The following is an 18340-nucleotide window of genomic DNA, read 5'->3' on the forward strand; positions in this document are numbered from 1 at the left end:
TATCACAAAGGCAGTCTCACTAGGTTGTGTGACTTTGTCTAAAAATATTCTGCTCACTGAGACACGTGTAACGTGATTGGTCAATTAGCGTCATGGGATCAATCAATCAACTTTATAAGGGAAGGGTCTCTGCGTTGTTTTTAAGGGAGACCTGGGACAAAGTTCAATCTTCCTGTTTGTTGTAGTTGAAGTCACTGTGAAAGAACTTGCTGGAATTTCTAATCAAATCGAAATCGGCTGTGGGAAACTTCTTAGAGAGGAGATAGGATTTCTCTCTTCATCAAGATGTAGGCCCTGTGTGGCAGATTTACTGTATGTGGTGATGTTATTTCTGGCACATTAGAGTAAAAACAAATTGAATTCTCTGAAGCGCTGTCATTTGTCGTGTGGTTGTAGTAAGACTCTTGTATGAGTACCTCTATGATTTTAAAGGTTACCAGTTTACTCACTTCATGTCTTTAAAAATAGAGACGTTCTTGGCATGTCTGAATCATGACATGTGTAAAGCTAATTTATTTTATACCCACTTTCTTCTTTCAGCCATCTTCTCCATGGCTCTTTTTTAAGTCTCTTTTTATTTTTGGACCAAGCTGTAAGAGACAGAAGGAGAGTTTATTTATGCAGCCTTTTATTTGTTTCTCTTGCAGAGCGTTCAAACTGTGGGTGCATGCGCTGCACTCAAAGTGAGTCAAAGTTCTTCCTTACTGCACATACTGATGTAAAAATAGACTGGATTCAAATGTTTTGGATACAACACATCACTGCTTTAATCAAGGATCAATTCTTACCATGCTTTGGGCTCCTGTTGTTGAAGTCTTTGTCATGCAGGTGACAAATAGTTCTAGATGACCAAGAAATTCAGATGTTCCAGCCAAAAACTCGCTAAATTGAAGCGTCTCTCCTCACCCCCTCCCTCACTTAGAAAATATTAACTTCCATGATGTTAAGGAAACCAGATTAAATAAATAACAGAAAGTGGAGGGTAGAACCTTTTTGTTGGACCGTTAATGCATAGAATGTAAAACAACCCACACAAGCTTCATGTGTGAGAAACACATTTTCATGATATTTCTTTGAGCCGGTTGAAAGCTTTTTTGAATTCATATTTATTGAAAAGGTTCAGCGATCAATCCTGACCCTTTAAACAAACCCATCAGTGCAGACGAGGCAGGAGCTGCTCCTATTTCACACTTCTTCCTCTGCCGGTGCCTTGGGGGGCGGGACGAGTAATGACTGCTTCACTCTTTGCCAACAAAGCAACTTTGCCTCTGCGCTCCCATCTTTTATGTCCTACTGTTTACCAGTGCATACTTACCCACCTCTTCCTCATTTCTCACCTCCGCCTGAGTGTGCAGCTAATATGCAAGTTGCTGAGATGTTTCTGTTTGTGCTCCCAGAAGAAGCTTTCACCCAGCAGTGTAATTGTTGCATCAGATGTTGGTGGAAATGGTCTGGAGAGAGAAAAACTGGAAAGAGAGGGATGAGGAAATGAGCTTTGCTCAGCAAATACATGCTGCAGTAAGATTTGAGTTATCAGAGTGTGTGTGTGTGTGTGTGTGTGTGTGTGTGTGTGTGTGTGGGTTTGCTTTGATGTCTGTAACAGTCTGGTTTTTTTTGTATGGAGAGAACGAGCTGGTGTGTGGGTATGTGTGTATGCTGATGGAAGGAAGCATCCTCTGATCCTCATGCAGGATTTTCTTCCTCCTTGTGCTTCTCCTCCTCTTTGTCTCTGCTCTGGTGACAATGAATGGAGGTGAGAGGGCAGCAGCACCAATGCAACACCATTCATCACACATGTCAAACAGCCAGAGCAGCTGCTGGGGACAAGCTGCAGAAATTAGCATTTCATCCTCTTTCTTGCGCTCTCTCTCTCTGTCTGCCTCAGCCTTTATCTCTCTATACATTTCCCTCATTGCTCCATGTTTGATAAATGACTCTGGGAGACACATCATTTTCCACCTGTTTGGGTGAAAACATGTTGTTATTGAGCAACACTTTCCATATATTGAGCTTTGTCCGACAAAGAGACTTGTCGAGATGGTTTAATGCACTTCTTCTGATGAGAGAAGCGTCTATGTGCTGCAGAGTCCTTAATGAGTGTGTGAAGGAACATTAATGAACATGATACAGGTAAACGTGTTGAAGGGTACAGCTGAATAGGCCAAGCTGGACAACATCAGGCTCTAACTTGGCTTTAACTAACTTGTTTTTATTCTTAGATAATAAGACTGTTATTGTCTCTCTCTTTTTTGGCGAGTTTATTAATGTTTTAACATTCTGTAAATGGACTCTTGTAGTTTCCAGTGGTCAGATAGAGTGTCTTTAAATGTTTCAAATAAGCTAAGCCCAAAAAAAAAAACTGGATATATTCTGCATTCTGCATGAGAATTACCTTTGAAACTACCATTGATTCATGCTGATTAATGTTGATCGATTCCTAAACTGCTTGATTCAGCTCTAATCTTTTCCCACCTGATTAACTAAGTTGGTACAGAACATACATTAGCTTTTTGATAATTAAAAATAATCTTTGTCAAAAAATACACTTCCTGTGCATTTGCACGCTAACGGTCAACCAACAACAACAACAAACCCCCCCCTAATCATAATCAATTTCATGCTCACACAAATAGAAATGTTGTTTGATGTGGTGGGATTTCAGTTAAGATTGGGAGGATTTTGGTTTTTGGTGCGCTTTAAATAAAGGAAAGAAACATGATGAAATCTTTTTTTGCCGGCAGGGAAATGTGTCTTGCATCAAGGACATAAAAGCAAAACACATGAATAAGAAAGAGCAACAACCATACAGCACAACACATGATAAACATGTAGATGATTTCAAATGCATGCATGCTTACATGTAAGGGATTTGTGTGGTAAGTTCAGGAAAATGCAGAGAAGCCTTGAGTACTCAGACCTGAGGGGATGCTGTAGGTCTGCTTGAATCTTGTTAGCTAAATTCAGTGTGTTAGGATTATACTACATCCATTGTGCTGATTTAAAAGCGGTTGAAAGTTTCACTTTGGGCTTATGGCTATAAAACACAGGTGACCAAGAAATGTAGTGTTGTCCCTGAACACAACCTTTTAGACACAAAGACAGGGACTCATGATGCTCACATCTCCTATGTAGACTCATTGTTAGCCAAAGAGTGTAAGTGGTGCCATGCTAGGTGGATGTGGATTTATCTGTTTATGTAAAAATGATTGTGAAGTCTTCACCTCAGGTAAAGATGACCTGGTGTTTTTAAGCCTCTGCTCGTTTTATCAACTCCTCATTAGAGTTTTGATTAGTGGACCTCTTTGAAACAAGTACTGCCTAGCCTACTGCTAATTAGTAATCAAATGAACAGAAACTTTGCTGAAGAGAGTCCTCCTGTTGTGATGTGCCTTTTATAGTGTGTCTTTTGCTAATTTGTAAGTCATTTTGTAACTGTTGCTTGCTGCTGATAGACAGATCGCTCAGTGATAAATGTAGAGCGTGCGGAGGCGTTGCATTTCACCTTGCCAGTCTTTTCAAAAGAGTCTTTTCATACAAGCTGAGGGCAACGATGTTCATGAAAGCAGAGAGATGTTATTCAAGAGAAAAGAAAACTGTTCGCAGAAATAAACAGAATTGATTGTCAGGTAATGTAATGACATCTAGGGACGGTAAAAGCTGTTGAAAAGAAAACCAGTGCGCATGATTTTACTCTGCTGACATGAATAGTTGTGTGTGTGAGTGTGTGTGTGTGTGTGTGTGTGTGTGTGTGTGTGTTTGATACCAGCACACACGTCCTCTTCCATGTCTTATTCTAAGTACACGTGTCACATACAGACAGAGTGTGTGAGTGTTACTGAGCCCAGAGCTTTAGGTGTCTATTTTCCTGTGGGCTTGATGAACAATCTCTTAATCAAAGCTTAATTGTTTAGCATGATCCTGAGTGACCCGCTTAATGGAAGCCCCCCTCTCTTGATTAATGATGTGTGTTAAGGAACACAGTGGGAGACACCCCAAAACCTTGTCTGCCTATTGTTAATTAAAGGCTGACTCCTGCAGTATCTGGGACTGGATTAGGCCGAATAATGTCATAGAAACACTAACAGAAATCATTAAGAGTATTGTTTGTCTGCTAGCTGTTAGGCAGCACGGTTGTGGTTAATATTTAATCTAAAGGGGCGATTTTGGGAAACATTCTGATGGAGACCAAAAATATTTATCCATGACTAAAGATTTCATATCAAGCCGAGTAACACAAATGAATTCAAAAACGTTTTGTTTGCCTGTGAGCCCAAACTACGTGTGTCCCTTTGCATGTCCTTCAAATCTCATCCACAGAAAAAAAGGCTTCTTTAAACCCACGCTCTGCCTTCTGCTTGAAAACCACACTGAAGGGAAGAAGAAGCAGCTTTGTGAAGGCCAGCTTTTGTCTCTGCTTGTATGGCGAGGGGTGAAATATGCAAACCCTCCTTTTCTGCCTATTACAGACACACACACACACACACACACACACACACACACACACACACACACACACACACAGAGTGATAAGACACAAACCTGATATACATATGAATCAAAAGCCTAACTTTTATGAAGCCTTGATCGTGTTTTTCACACTGCAGCACTTCAGCATGAGATGGTGGGCAGAGCTTTGCAGAAAGAGGTCTTTATCAAGGACTTGTACAGAAATCGGCCCTCATCTTTTCAATGTTAAAAGGCTGTGGCTGCTTTCAATGGCATTGCTATTCATAAAATAAACTTTATACTTCAGAATAAAAGGCTGCTTAAATCCAATCAGAGCACTTAGAGTGTGCTGCACGTGTTACTTAAGAGATCTTTTGATAATAAGTCCATGTGAAGGCTGTATGCTCGCTGTATAATTCGCTTGATTTCCTGCAGTAGCATCCAAAAACAAAGCACATTGGTGATCTGAAGTCTTGGTATCCAGGATGTGGTCCTATCCAGGAGGACCATATTGGTCTCCATGCATGAATGTCACCACCCTTTGAAGCACCATCACCCCAAGGCAGGCGAGGTCACTGTATGCACACGCTGCACGACCACTTATCTTCTGCAGCTCAGCCACACAGGAGGCAGGAGGAGGGGTGAGGATCATGCAGGGGATTATGTTAAACAGATATGTCATATTATCCTGAATCTATAATCTGTTTTGTGTCCGTCGAGTTAAATGTCAGCGATGCTATCTTACATATTATATAGGTCTGAGATGCCGTGCATTTGCAGGTCCTGAGTGATGCCAAAGATTTACCTGCTACACTTGGCTACCTTCTCAAAATTCCTCTTTTATTCCCCTCTCATTACTTCGGTCACGGACAAAAGCAGATGGTGCAGCTGCAGGTTTAATTGTCTTAATAACCGAAGCATCTGCTTTCTGATTTTTTTTTTAACCGGAACACAGTGGAATCATGCAGGACGTCAAGGAGATGTTTGTGAAAGACAAAATGAGCAAAACAAGTTTTTTTGTTTTTTGTTTTTTTCCCCCTCAGTTGTAATTCTGAAGAAGTAAAACATCAGAATAAAATATCTTACCTACAAGTTTACATTAAGGCTTATGTGTCTCCAATAATAAAACATTACTAAATCAATTTTCATCGTTTCTTTTCTTGCATTTACTTGAATGTCTGTAAATAAGAGAATGTATCCTTGTGGCAGTTTTTTTTCTCTGAAATGTATGACGTGTTGTACATAGCCATGGCTAAAGCAAAAAAACAGCAGTTAGACTCCAACAATCTTCTCTGCTTTTGGATCTGCAACAACAAAGCAGCCGAGGAAAAATGTCAGCCGCGCATCATCCCTGATGGCCTGGCATGAATGAATAATTACTCTGCTTTGACTCAGGTCGGGGGGCGGGGGGCGGGAGTATACGTAGGAGCCTGTAACCCCTCTTACTCTGAAAGCTTTTCAAACAGGTCCTCGCATCATCATGACATATGATAAGACGCTGACACTGAGGAGGCTGTGACATGCCGGGATTTGGCAGAAATCAAAAGATTTTCCCCGTGACAAAATGCTCAGGGAAATGAAAAGATTCACCCGCGCAGCTCAGTGCGTACTCTGCCTCCAAAAGGAGAAATGGGGTTCATTTGTGGAGAAAATGGGGGGGGGGGGGGGGGGGGGGAGAAGGATGTTGAGCTAACTGCAGTCATGTCAGGAAGGAAGCAAGCTTTAGAAATGCATCATTGTCACCATTATGCTTCATAATTTGAATGACATCTCTGTGCATGACTCAAAGGCACTTGTATGGGGGGGCTGGCGGGGTTATTAGAAATGACTCCCCCAATGATGCGTGTCACTGAAGCAGCAAATTAACACGAGGAGGAGATGGAGGCATGTTAAAAGCAGTAGAGAAAGGGAGGGAAGAGCTGGAGACATGGAGGGAAGAAGGGGAGATGCGTGGAGGGGAACAGCGATAGATGCGGAGAAAGATGTTGCTATTTTCACCCTCTTTGTTCGCTGAGACGCTCGGCTTGTGGTGCTCCAGCTCCCGCTCTGTTAAAGCTGGGGGTTTTTTTCTGAACACCAGGTGCTCCTATTGTGATAAATGGTTCTCAACTATGGTGAACAATAGCACAGGCACCCAGACATATCCCTCATCAAATAGTTCCACAGCCCCTCTTCCACAAACTACACAATAAGCACACTGGATTGTGCTGCCGGTTGTTTGTCTTGCCACCACACAAGACTGAAGGCTATTTTTTTCTCTTCCTGCTTTCTCACCTCGCCTAACAGTTGCCTGGAAGATGCTTTTTGCCTGTTTTCTGCCCAACTTTATGTCTATTGCCCCACCTGCATCTACATTTCCTGTTCCTCTCTGCTTCCTCCTTCCTTGGCCTCAGTGAGTTCCTTTGTTTGCCTGTCTCCTCTCTCTGACAGCAAACAAGGCATGATACATGTACAATCCCTTCACCTTTTTCCGCCCAGTAATTTATGCTGTCAAGAGTTTTTTTTCTCTGGACAGTCAGGCTTTCATGTGTGTGCGGAGTGGTATCTCGGGCTGTTGACACGCTCCTCTGTGTTCAGCATGAAGCACACTATAGCTGGTAATTGATGGGGGGTTTACTGCCACAGGCGCGCGGAGCAAACTGGGAGGAAACCCACCTGTTTTAACCTCTAACAATCACATTAGCCGCTTGGAAACAGTGTTGATTATAGCAGTGCTAAGCTATTTAATGAGGAGCACAACCGACACTGAGCTAGGATGTCACTGTGCCAATACTGAACTCTTCTGCAAGTTCTAAAAATGACGCCATGATGATTAATCATCAATATTTGTAAAATTAAATTGCATGAGCAAAAATCAAGACCAAAATATAAAGCTTCATGTCCTGCTATTCAAAAGGCATCCTTTGTTTGCAAGCCAAGCATTTTTTTTTGTTCTTGCTTTGTCTGATCTCTTATTTCTTATGAATATTGCAAACAAAACGTTAGGCCTTTATAAGATGGTTTACTCTAAACAATAAGGGGAAATAAAGACAGTGAAAGATGGGGAATAATCCTATCGCTCACTTTTCTGAGGCACGGTTTAAAAACATTCTTCTCTTGCTGGCAACTTTTTACCAATACAGGTTTCCTCAAACAAGAATATCTTTACCATAACCTGTTGTTTTGGAAGTCTTTTTTTGGGGGGGGGATTTTCTCTCAAACTCGACTTCAACTTCTATTTTGCAACTTGTTGATCTTTTTGTGTCTTAAACAGAGCTTTCAGATCATGTTGGCACAATCCTTTTATGAATCTAATGACCTCCGTTCTGTCACACCTCCTCTACTCAGAGTTAAATCTCTTCCCATCAACCTGAGTCATACAGTCATGCTGTTCAGTCTTCAGCTAGGCATGCTGGCCAGGTTTCTGCTGTAGTGATAAAACCCCATTTATCAGCGCAAAGCGTCCACAATCTGCAGATATTTCCAATCTCTCTGCTTTCATCCCAGGGTCACACCAGCATGATTTCTGGCTGGCTCACTGAACCCCTGATGGTTACCCACTCCAGCTCAAGATCTCATTACCAAATGGTGCTAGCTGCTAATCATTGTGTCCCTAATCACATTATTCCATAGTGTCTCACACAACTTTGGGTAAACGTGTTACAGTTCTCACAACAGGAACAGAAACTCAAAGTCTCACTGTGGGGTTTTTCTCTTCAGAAAAAAAACAACATGCAATCCATATTTTTTCTGCTTGATTTGGCAGTTCATTTCTGAGGCATCTAATCGAAACCCTAATTGGAACAGTTTGAAACAGTCGAGTGATGAAAACCATTTGGATTTGATTTTTATTATTTATTTATTTCTTGTTAAAAGCAGCCAAAGTCATGCTTGAAATTTATTTTTCCTCATTGTAAGAGTCACATGCTGCCTCCCTCCTTCAGGTTGATTACTGGACCTGTAAACATTCGGCCATAAAAACATAACAGGTACATAATAAAGCTTTTGGAAATGTGCAGCAGCAGCATTGTTCTAATCGCTTTGCAAATATTGCCTCAGAGATATAAAAATGGCATCATGCTTAGATCCAATTTGTGCACCATTCACCAATTACTTTCACGGTCCACTTCCTGTCTAATACAGAAAGGCCAGATTATCCGCTGGATGTCGGGGCACTGCACACCCTAATTACAATCACAAATTGGAAAAATGCAGCTTGTGACAAAAAAACCGACCGTGGGATTTGTCGTCTTTGCAAAAAAAAAATATTTGCTCTAATTTACTTCAACGGAGTGTCCTCAAGAAGATAAGTGATCAGAGAGAAACAAGTCTACTCTTTTAAAATGTGAAGAGTTTTTATCTTTCTACCAGTCTTGTAATCACACAAAGCTGTAGCAGGGATGTACTGTGTCTAATTGGGTTGATGTTTAATTCATATTAACTGTAGTACCAGCATGGATCATTACATGACTGATTATACAGAGTAAAAGACAGCATATTAGGTTATCAAACATAGTGCAGGGCTTTGAAGAGCTGTGTAAATGTACAAAGACCCTGTACAAGTTTAAACAGATTTTTTAAAAGACATAACGCTGTGTAAACGGACTGCTGCTCTCTTTTTCACAGATTGCTTTCTCTTTGGCAGCAGAGACGCTGCTGCTACTGTCCACTTAAAACAACAACAAATAACTCTAAGGTGACCCAGACCATGTAAACTACGCAATGAATGTTATTTCTTAATTTGCTTTTGAGTAACTGACCCCTACCAAACAATAAAACAGCTGAGACTGTAGAGACAGATTTTGTTTTTGGGTCGCTGTCAATATTGGACCATTTGGGCAAAACAATTTTTGCAATAATACAGAAAAGGTAGTGATTAAAAACACGGATGTAATAAAGGCAGATATTTTACATTCTAATATCAAACATTTTGTCCTAGATGTGCACTATGGGAGGGCGATTTTAATCCGAAGGACATCTTCATAAATTGATTGATTGTATGAACAAACTAAGCAAATTGTCACTGAAATATATTTAAAAAAAAACCCTAAAAACATTTAGGTAAGAAAATGTGTAGTAGGTCCATTGTCACTGCCAGTTGGGCTTCATTAGACCTTTTAAAAAATTCCTATGACCAGGTGATCATGTGTTTTACCTCTGGCAAAAGGAAGGACTCTGTTTTAGTCCTTAGCTCCTGTGGGAACTACTAGAGTCTGGGTGTGAGGAAAGGTTCAGAAGAAATGACTGTCATATGGCTTGTTAAACAAGAAAAAAACACATAGTCATAATCAATCATTAATAAACTGTTGAGTCTTCAATGTTGTACTAATGGTGTCCCAGTCTGTGAATTCACATATCGTTTCGACGTTGCAGAACCCCGACCTGTAGAGAAAAGGCAGGACCTCCACATACAGTATACACACACTGTTCTCCCCTGCTGGCTCTTCTGACCGTCTCTCACCTGAAAAGCATGTGTTATTACGTCTGAAGACAGAGAGGGGATCACTCCCCCCTTTATGCCACTGTGACGTTCATTCTGAAGGTGGAATGTCACAGGGGCATCTGTATGTATACATTGCGTCTTAAACTGCAGTCTGAACAGGGCTTTAGTTTGTACAGTTATAAGCTTGCTATGCTGTTGCTCCTGCTTTGTGCTGTGTTTAACCACACAACTAAAAAACTGAAATGCTAATATTTGATGGACAAAATTGTGAACTAGAGACAAGTGATTAATTAATGACTGATAGGTTTAATCGATTTTAACCATTTTTGTAGTTGTTTCTGAGCTAGAAATAAATGTCCCTCTCTTCAAATAATGTTGCCTTCAGATCATTTTATTTCTTCACCTTTGACAACATAAGAAGAACTTTTGGCCTACAAAAAGACTTTTGTAGGCCAAATGTGAGCTCCAGAAAGTAAGAATCAACAGTCTTAGATGAAACAAGTCACAAACTCTTAGAAATGCCTTTGTGACATGCCTCTTGGTCTATGCATCTAGAGTTCACACCTGCCAAATTCAAAGTCAACTCTCTAGAGGCAGAAGCATTGAGACAGAGTCACGGAGAGCCGAGGGCTGCAGGTACGATTGTGAGTGAGTCAGAGAGCTGGTAGAGACAAAGCACTATCACACAGCCTTTTGGGAGATAGATGCATCCTGCCATGGTCTAAATTGTCTGTTGGAAGAATTGCGTGACATAAAGCTCCAATTGCTGGATAGTTCGAGGCAGGGTGACAATGATGGAGAGATGAAAAAGAAGGGAAGATAACGGGAGGGTCAAAAGGTGAGAGGTTGTGAGGTGAAAATTGTGACAAGGCTGAGGTCAGTGTTAAATGTCTCATCAAGGTTTTCAGATTGGTAGATGATGGCAGATTCAGTAAAGGACAAAGACAGCAACACATAGCATGGTTATCAGATTCCTATCAGGGAATACATTTAGAGTACAATCAACTACAAAGCTTTACAGCTCATTTTCCTATTCATAATGATCGTGCTATTGTATTTAGTGCTTGAAATGTTCCACTTGTACAGCATAATCTCCTGTGATCTAAATCATAAACATTAACAGCAACCTCCACGCTGAACAACGACTGGCTTGGATTCAGAACAATAAAGGAAAGAGCCCTTCTGTAGAATAGCAATTATTCAAAAGGATTTGGCAGCTCTGATAAAATGAATGAAACCCTATGACTTGGCAAACTAGCTTCATGGTTAATGCAGGACTTCCTGGATGGAGGTTTGAAGTTATTGGAGGACTGTCCCCCTGTGGGGGAGTAAAGTGATTTGTCCGTACTCTGCAGATGTCTGCCATATAGAGGAAGAGATAGTAGCTGTCTGCTGCAGGATGGATGAGAGGAGGAAATGAGAGAGACACAGACCAGGGATCAGTCTATGACTAGGATGCCAATGATGCTATCAAAGGAGCCATGCCATGAATGGCGAGTAGAGGGAAGACATGAGAGTTAAATCTCCATTTTTGTCTAAGTTGCACAACATCATCGAATTCAACCAATTACAAAGCCTCACTTAGTATAGACAGATGATAAATTGGCATCACTGTAATTGCCTGTACCTATAACCTGGAGGAAGTGGTCACTTTACCCTGGGAGGTCTAACGTCCTGCCTCTATCAAAGAACAGCACTGGCTATTGACATACTGCAGTAATGGCCTACCTTAGGGCTGCTAGCTTCACACAGAGTAATGATGACCCATGCTCGCCTGCAAGCTACTGCTTTTCTTCTTATCGATGCAATTACTGCACTGAGGCATGGCTGGCCACAAGGCCCCTCAGCAAAGAGGAAGACCACTATCCCTTGTTGTTTCCTCAAACACTAGTCCTACAGCAGAAGGTACTGTGCCAAAGAGTATACAGATGTTTGGATACTAGTTTTTCCTTCTTGAGTTCTTCGGCCATTCTGAGTGTCACCCTTACATTTTGCTGGTTTTAGTGAATGTTACATTCAACAATGTTGTTTGTTATCATAAAACAATTGACCCAAAACCAGTTTATTGAATTTTTTGATTGGTTATAATATTGGCTCTCTTTCGTCTCGAGACTATCTCGCCAACCTGTTACATAATATGTATGAGCCTGGAGAGACAGTCTGTTCACTCAGAGAACCAAGGTTACTATCTAACCCTTCAATCATTGCATTGAATTGCACATTTTCTGTTGTCCTACACAGCATGGCCTGCATCGACAGCCAATACTGAGACTGGCATGATTTCAGAACAACTCCACCAAAGAACAACATTTCATGTGTGAAGATAATCTCCTCATCTGAGATATTTATATTGTTATAGTCGATGCACATAGGTTCTATGCACAGGTTGTTGCGATGCATTAATTATGGTTGACGCTCTTGCACGTTTAGCCCCCACCAATGGAAAATTAGATGACAAAAGAGGTAATTTCCTCTTTGTCTCAAGACAGTGGGTAATTGTGTCTCTGCCTGTGTGAGGCTTCTCCCTCCCGGTTCCCTCTGACGAAGACTTTAATTCACCGTAATTATATAGATGGATTGAAATATACAGCAAGACAGGGAATCACTCCAATTATGCAGAGTTGATTAAAACTTGGACCCCATGCCAGGGTGCTGCAGCAGCATAGGAGGAGTCAAGATGTGCACCGTTGGAGGCCCTTAACACATATGACCAGATATTACATGCAGCACCAGGACCAGAAGACAGAAAGAAGTAATGTTTCTCTCCCTGTGATTGAACAGGAAAGTCACAATATGCAGTGGATGGTCTGGTTTATAAGAAAGAGTTTCTGCTCCTGACAGAAAGCAAACTTCCTCCAATGAAATCTCACCGCCACCTAATGAAGATGGATCAATGCTATTCATCTACTGACAGCCACACACAGTGTACAGCACAGCCCATCTCCAGTGTTGTTCCGCCACGTATGGCTACAGCGTTTACACGCAGCGGTGGGGATAAGTCCTCGGTATCTGGAGACTATGGTCAGTGGAGGAGAACGAGAAAGAGACAAAGGGAGAAAAACAGGACATGGAGAATAAAAGAGAAACAGACACTATGACAAAGAGAATGAGAGGTCAGAGAGAAAAAGATCACAAATAAGTGAGAACAGAGTGAAAAGGGCAAGACATTTGTCACCCTCTCCTGCAGGACCAGAGGAAGAAAGAACAATATCATTAATCTCCTGACATTTCAATATTGTATTAACCTTTCTCGTGGAATTCACTGGGCTCATTAGTCTTTTTTGAGAGGGAGAAAAATAATAATCGATAGAACAAGCTCAGGACAAGATCTATAAATACACTGCAGTCAAATAACATACAACCTCAAGCCAGTCATAGGATGTTGCCCTGTCTTTAGAAATATACTTAATGTACTTGAAATTCTTTTGATAAAACATGAACATCACAGTAAATAGATAAAAGGAGGTAAAGCAGGTTAGCTGTTGCTCTCAAGTAGGTCACAGTCATAAAAGAGAAAAATAATGAGGCTGTAAAACAACATTTTAAGATGGCAACATAAGCCATCTTATATGAGGAGGGAAAAAAAGCCCCAAGGCCACACAAAGTGTGATGGACCCATGTCTTATCTCCCGCACTCATTCAGTCAGCAGTCTGTCAGCTATGGAAAGAAAGAAAGAAAGAAAGAAAGAAAGAATGAGAAGGAGGATGGAGCCAAAGGGTTAGACTCCACCAACACCATCCTCGCTTTCACAGTCCACTCACCCATGTCCTCACCTTCCATCTTTCATTGCCTGAGGAACAGCAGCCATTGAAATCACCAGCACTCCCCATGTCATTTGATTAAGAAAACAACCTAATTTATCCCTATTATGTGCCCTCTCTGAACATGAAGCACCGCCAGGCCTTTTGTCCATCATCATTTACATTTAGCCTCTATGATTGGTCGTGTCAGTGTTTTGTTGAGCGTGTGTGGCAATGCTGTTATGAAAATATGTCACTTTGAATGGTGTGGTTGTGTGTTTGCATTACGCATTCCTCACCCAGGGGAGGAATCAGCTGGGTTAAAAGGTTTTTTCAATACTGTCATTATGTATATACTCAACACCTTGAATATAAGACAAGAGCTGTGTAATATGTGCCTTTGAAATGACATGGAAATCAGTGGATGGTAGAGCCACACACCAACCCTATATGTTTGGGAAGCAGACTTTAATTAGTGCTCTTTTTTGTAATTTAGCAGAAATCAATTAGAATTGTAATGGGGGACATATTGTGTGGGCAGGAACTTGATAAAGAACACACAGGAGAGAGACTGGATGACATAAGAGAGATATAATGTAGCTAATATAGAGCTCTAAAGTTACTATTACTCTAAAGTTTCCACCAATCTCCCTGTCACTTTAAAATCATTACACCCCCTGTTGCAAGCGCAGATAAGAAAAAGTTTATGACAAATCTTAGTCATAAAAATGTAACCAGAAATATGAACAGGTCCCTTTTTAATGCAGTGATTTAACACTTTCATTTATTTTCAACATTTTTTTTTTCTCAAAAGGTTTTTCCTAAAAATATAAATGCTTATTAGAGTCCTAATCTGGTGTTTTTGTTTGAGATTTTTTCCTTTTCTAGTCCATTACTAGTCCCTTTAAATCTGCTACATTCATCCAGCCAATCAAGGTTAATAATTACCATAAGCACTTTGATGAAGACCATTACTCATTGGTGTTGTTAAATGTAAGATCAACTCACAGATGCAAAGAGAACGGCGGACAAAACGCTGAGGGAGGAAAGATTTTAGAGTATGGCAGAAGGAGGCCATATTCCTCTGGGTTAATTGTGCAGACCCCATCGGCACTAAATAAGGATGGTTAGAATGACTGGCTAAGTGACAAATGGATGTACAAATCACCAAGATTACTTCCCAGTTATTAAAAAAACTTGGATTTGGCTGACTTCCATGAATTCCCTCTCATTATGCCTGGTGGTCTCTTCACTGATGGCTATCTTTCACAATAACTCATCTCTGTTCAGTGTTCCCAAGTTGATACAAGCCTAAGTGTTTAACATTGATTAAAAACAACTTTTTGTAATGATGTGAAATTGCGATGAGACGGTTGGTGAGATCATTAAACATAAATGAGTTTTGATTGACTGTCTGAAGAGGTGGCGTCTGACCTGCAGCTGTAGTGTAAATGGCTGTGGAGAGGTGCTGTAAGCTGTCTAAACACTGTGCACCTGTGATGACGGGCGCCTCTCCGGCATTCATGCCGTGGATAGCGACAGTAAGCCGAGTTGTCAGACAGTGCACAGCTGTTCACTTAATTACCTCCTAGTTTGGGAAGGAGGTTAATGAAGCAGTTTGGCGATCAGAAATGAGAGACAGCCTGAATGTGCACAAAAGAAATTACTTTCTGGCTGCCGGGAAAGAGTTGAAAGCCAACACAGTTTAAATTATTGATTTAAAAAAAAAAAAAGTGAACCATCGAACACAAAGAAAGAAGAAACTGGGAGGAGGATAGATTAGTGTGATACACAAAACTGTTGAGGTTTAGCATTTTCTATAATACAGCAAATAGAGGCCTCACATTATAAGTAATCAGACTCATTACCTTACTTCAACTTGTTGAAGCTGAGAAGACATTGAAACGGATATCTGCAGCTCACCCTGCAAATCAGGTTCCTGTGAAACAAGACAACGAAAATGACAACACAAAATGCACAACATGACATGACGTGACATGACACAACAAAACATGCAGAACCTAACATGACTCAATGTAAGAGGCACAACATACTGTAACATGCACAACGAAACATGACAGTAGTGATGAAACATTTTTTTTTATTTGCTTTTTATCTAATTGAATTTTCCACTGTGATTTTCTTCTTCTATCCTGTTTTGCTGCTTTAACACTGTAAATGTCTCTGTTTGTGAGATGAATAAAGGATTATCTTATCTTACCTTAACGTGACATGATATAGCTACCGTAAGTTAACATTATTTAAATAACGCTGACTGTTAATGCCCCACAGATCTCTGGAAGATTTAGCATCTGAAATTCATGAAAAATGTTTAAAATATGAAGTCCTTGTTTTCATTTACAGGTATGTACAACTTAATTGAAAACTGTTGGTGGCAGAGTTTTTTTTAGCTGTAAACTCGCGAGCTAATTAAACTAATAGAATATCTGTGGATGTGTCCGAAACAGCATATTTTCATGCTATTCGTATTCAATGTGAAAATACTATTCATAACAACTGTTCACTTTGGTAGTATGAAGCTCACATTAAAGTAACCAAACAAATAACATTCAACAAAATGCATTAATGTAACAAAAACTTATTTAAGAATAGTAGAGTAATGTAAATGACCCAGTGCTACATGCATATGTGAGAAATACCTGTATGACTACATCGACCAGATCTAATTAAGTTTGAAACCAGAGTACCCGTCATGCTAAAGCACCCCACAGTGTAATGCTGCTCTCAGACTGTCCAATTATATTACGGATTCACCCATTTTTGTCTCCCTTCCCCCGTTTCAATCTCTCGGACATGTCACTACAACGCTGAGCCTCTCCTAGCACACAGGTAGTGTAACTGTAGGGACCAAACCAAAGACCATCCTCCCTCATCCTGCATATTCATGTCATTATGGGCTGAATTACTCTGGCAGACAGAGTGAATGCTTAATGTCCTTAATCACCTGCAGCTCATTGTGGGGCCCGGACACACCTCCAATCATTAAAATGATGGATGTAGGCATAGGGGGATGCTCTACCCTGTTCCAAATTTGTTCTTGTTTAAAAAGGTGCTTATTAGGGGAACACCTGGGGGAAAGAAGGGGGAGGGGAACTACAAGAGGAGAAAAGGAAGGGGGCAGGAATTCAGGCACCACAGTTGTCATTGCTTCACTATTATAAAAGCCTAATTAAATAAAACTGGCGAGTTTTAAATGTGCATGAACATTAACACGCCTAAAAATCCCTTCCAAAAGAAAACAAGCACCTATGCATACTGAAAGTAAAGCAGTGAAAAAAAAAGCTCTTGAAACAAATGTATTCTGTCCTCTAATTAGGACAGGGCGGCTTCTAGAGTCACTCTGTGTCCTCCTCTGGTTTTCTGGAGGTTTTGTTTTGCCGCCTCAGCAGCTATCCCACCGGCTAGTGAAGGATGAGCAATGCAAGGACTTCTGTATTGGCTCTCTTATGTAACCTCATTGAAGCCTCCTTACGCCTAATTGGCAGCAATCTTGACTTGTCAAACTGAATATAATCTCTTCACTGTTGGTTTTAGCCTCCCCTCTATGGCTCCAAATGCCTTCACTGAATGACGTGGGACGCTGATATTATGAGTAATGGAGAACACTAATGGAACTAGCATGAGTTAATACATTTGAACAGCTACAGTAAAGAACAGAAATATCTGTTTAACCTCTGAGCTGAGGATATTGATAGTTTCCTCCCTCACTGTGTTGATGATCTACATTGTGTCCTCTCAGTTGTGACCGGTTCAGATGATTTCGAATTAGAATGCATGTGATGCATTGACATTGAATTTTATTATGTTGCTCTTCAATTATAGCCTTAATAAACATGTCAGTAAATACATTTGTTATTTTTATGAATTGTTTTCCTTTCTCCCCCATGGCACTGTAAAAAGAGATGCACATTAACTAGTCTCAATAACATTGAGACAACAAATTGCACGCATTATTATTAATTAAATCTAACTTTGTTAAAAGTTGAGTTTATATAACTCAAACCAGTTGCTAAAGAATTACCCGTTTAAATTTAGTAGATTCAAATAGAGTACACAAACAAATTAACCAAATTTAAACAAAAATATGAAATAGATATCACGGTAAAGAGCTGGCAGCAGAAAAATATTCCACAAATATTTCATGCATTTGTCTTGATCTGGACAAAAGATGTCAACCAGTCGAGGGATGATAGTGGCAATAATGATGACACCCCCATTTTTTCAGACAACGTCTGTTGAACCCGCCTGCCGCCAACACCCACGATGGAGGGCCGGCGGGGAGGTCGGAGGTCACAGCGACTGTAAAGAACTTTGATGTTACTTCAACTTATGACAGTTTACAATAGATAGGCACTATAGATAATAAAGGAACTATAGTCGGCATTTTAAAGATTTATAATGTCAGTGCAACTAAGAATACAACTTCATTATTCTGTAGTTTTGAGTATAATAGACACAGCTTAGACTTGGCTTTAAACTATGTATATAAGTATTCAATAAATGTAATTTCTTAAATTTCTTTGGTACTTTTACTTGAGTTTAAGTAATTGTGTTTTTAAGTAACAATACTTTTACTTGAGTATAATATTTTAGTACTCCGACACCTCTGCTGACTTACCTTTCCTGGGTATTCACCAGGCCTGTAGGCCCTCCTCTGTTCCTTTGTAAAAATGAAAATAACACTTGCAAGAAAAAAAAAAATTAAGCAAA

Source organism: Symphodus melops (genome assembly GCF_947650265.1).
Source record: "Symphodus melops genome assembly, chromosome: 10".
Classification (NCBI taxonomy): domain Eukaryota; kingdom Metazoa; phylum Chordata; class Actinopteri; order Labriformes; family Labridae; genus Symphodus; species Symphodus melops.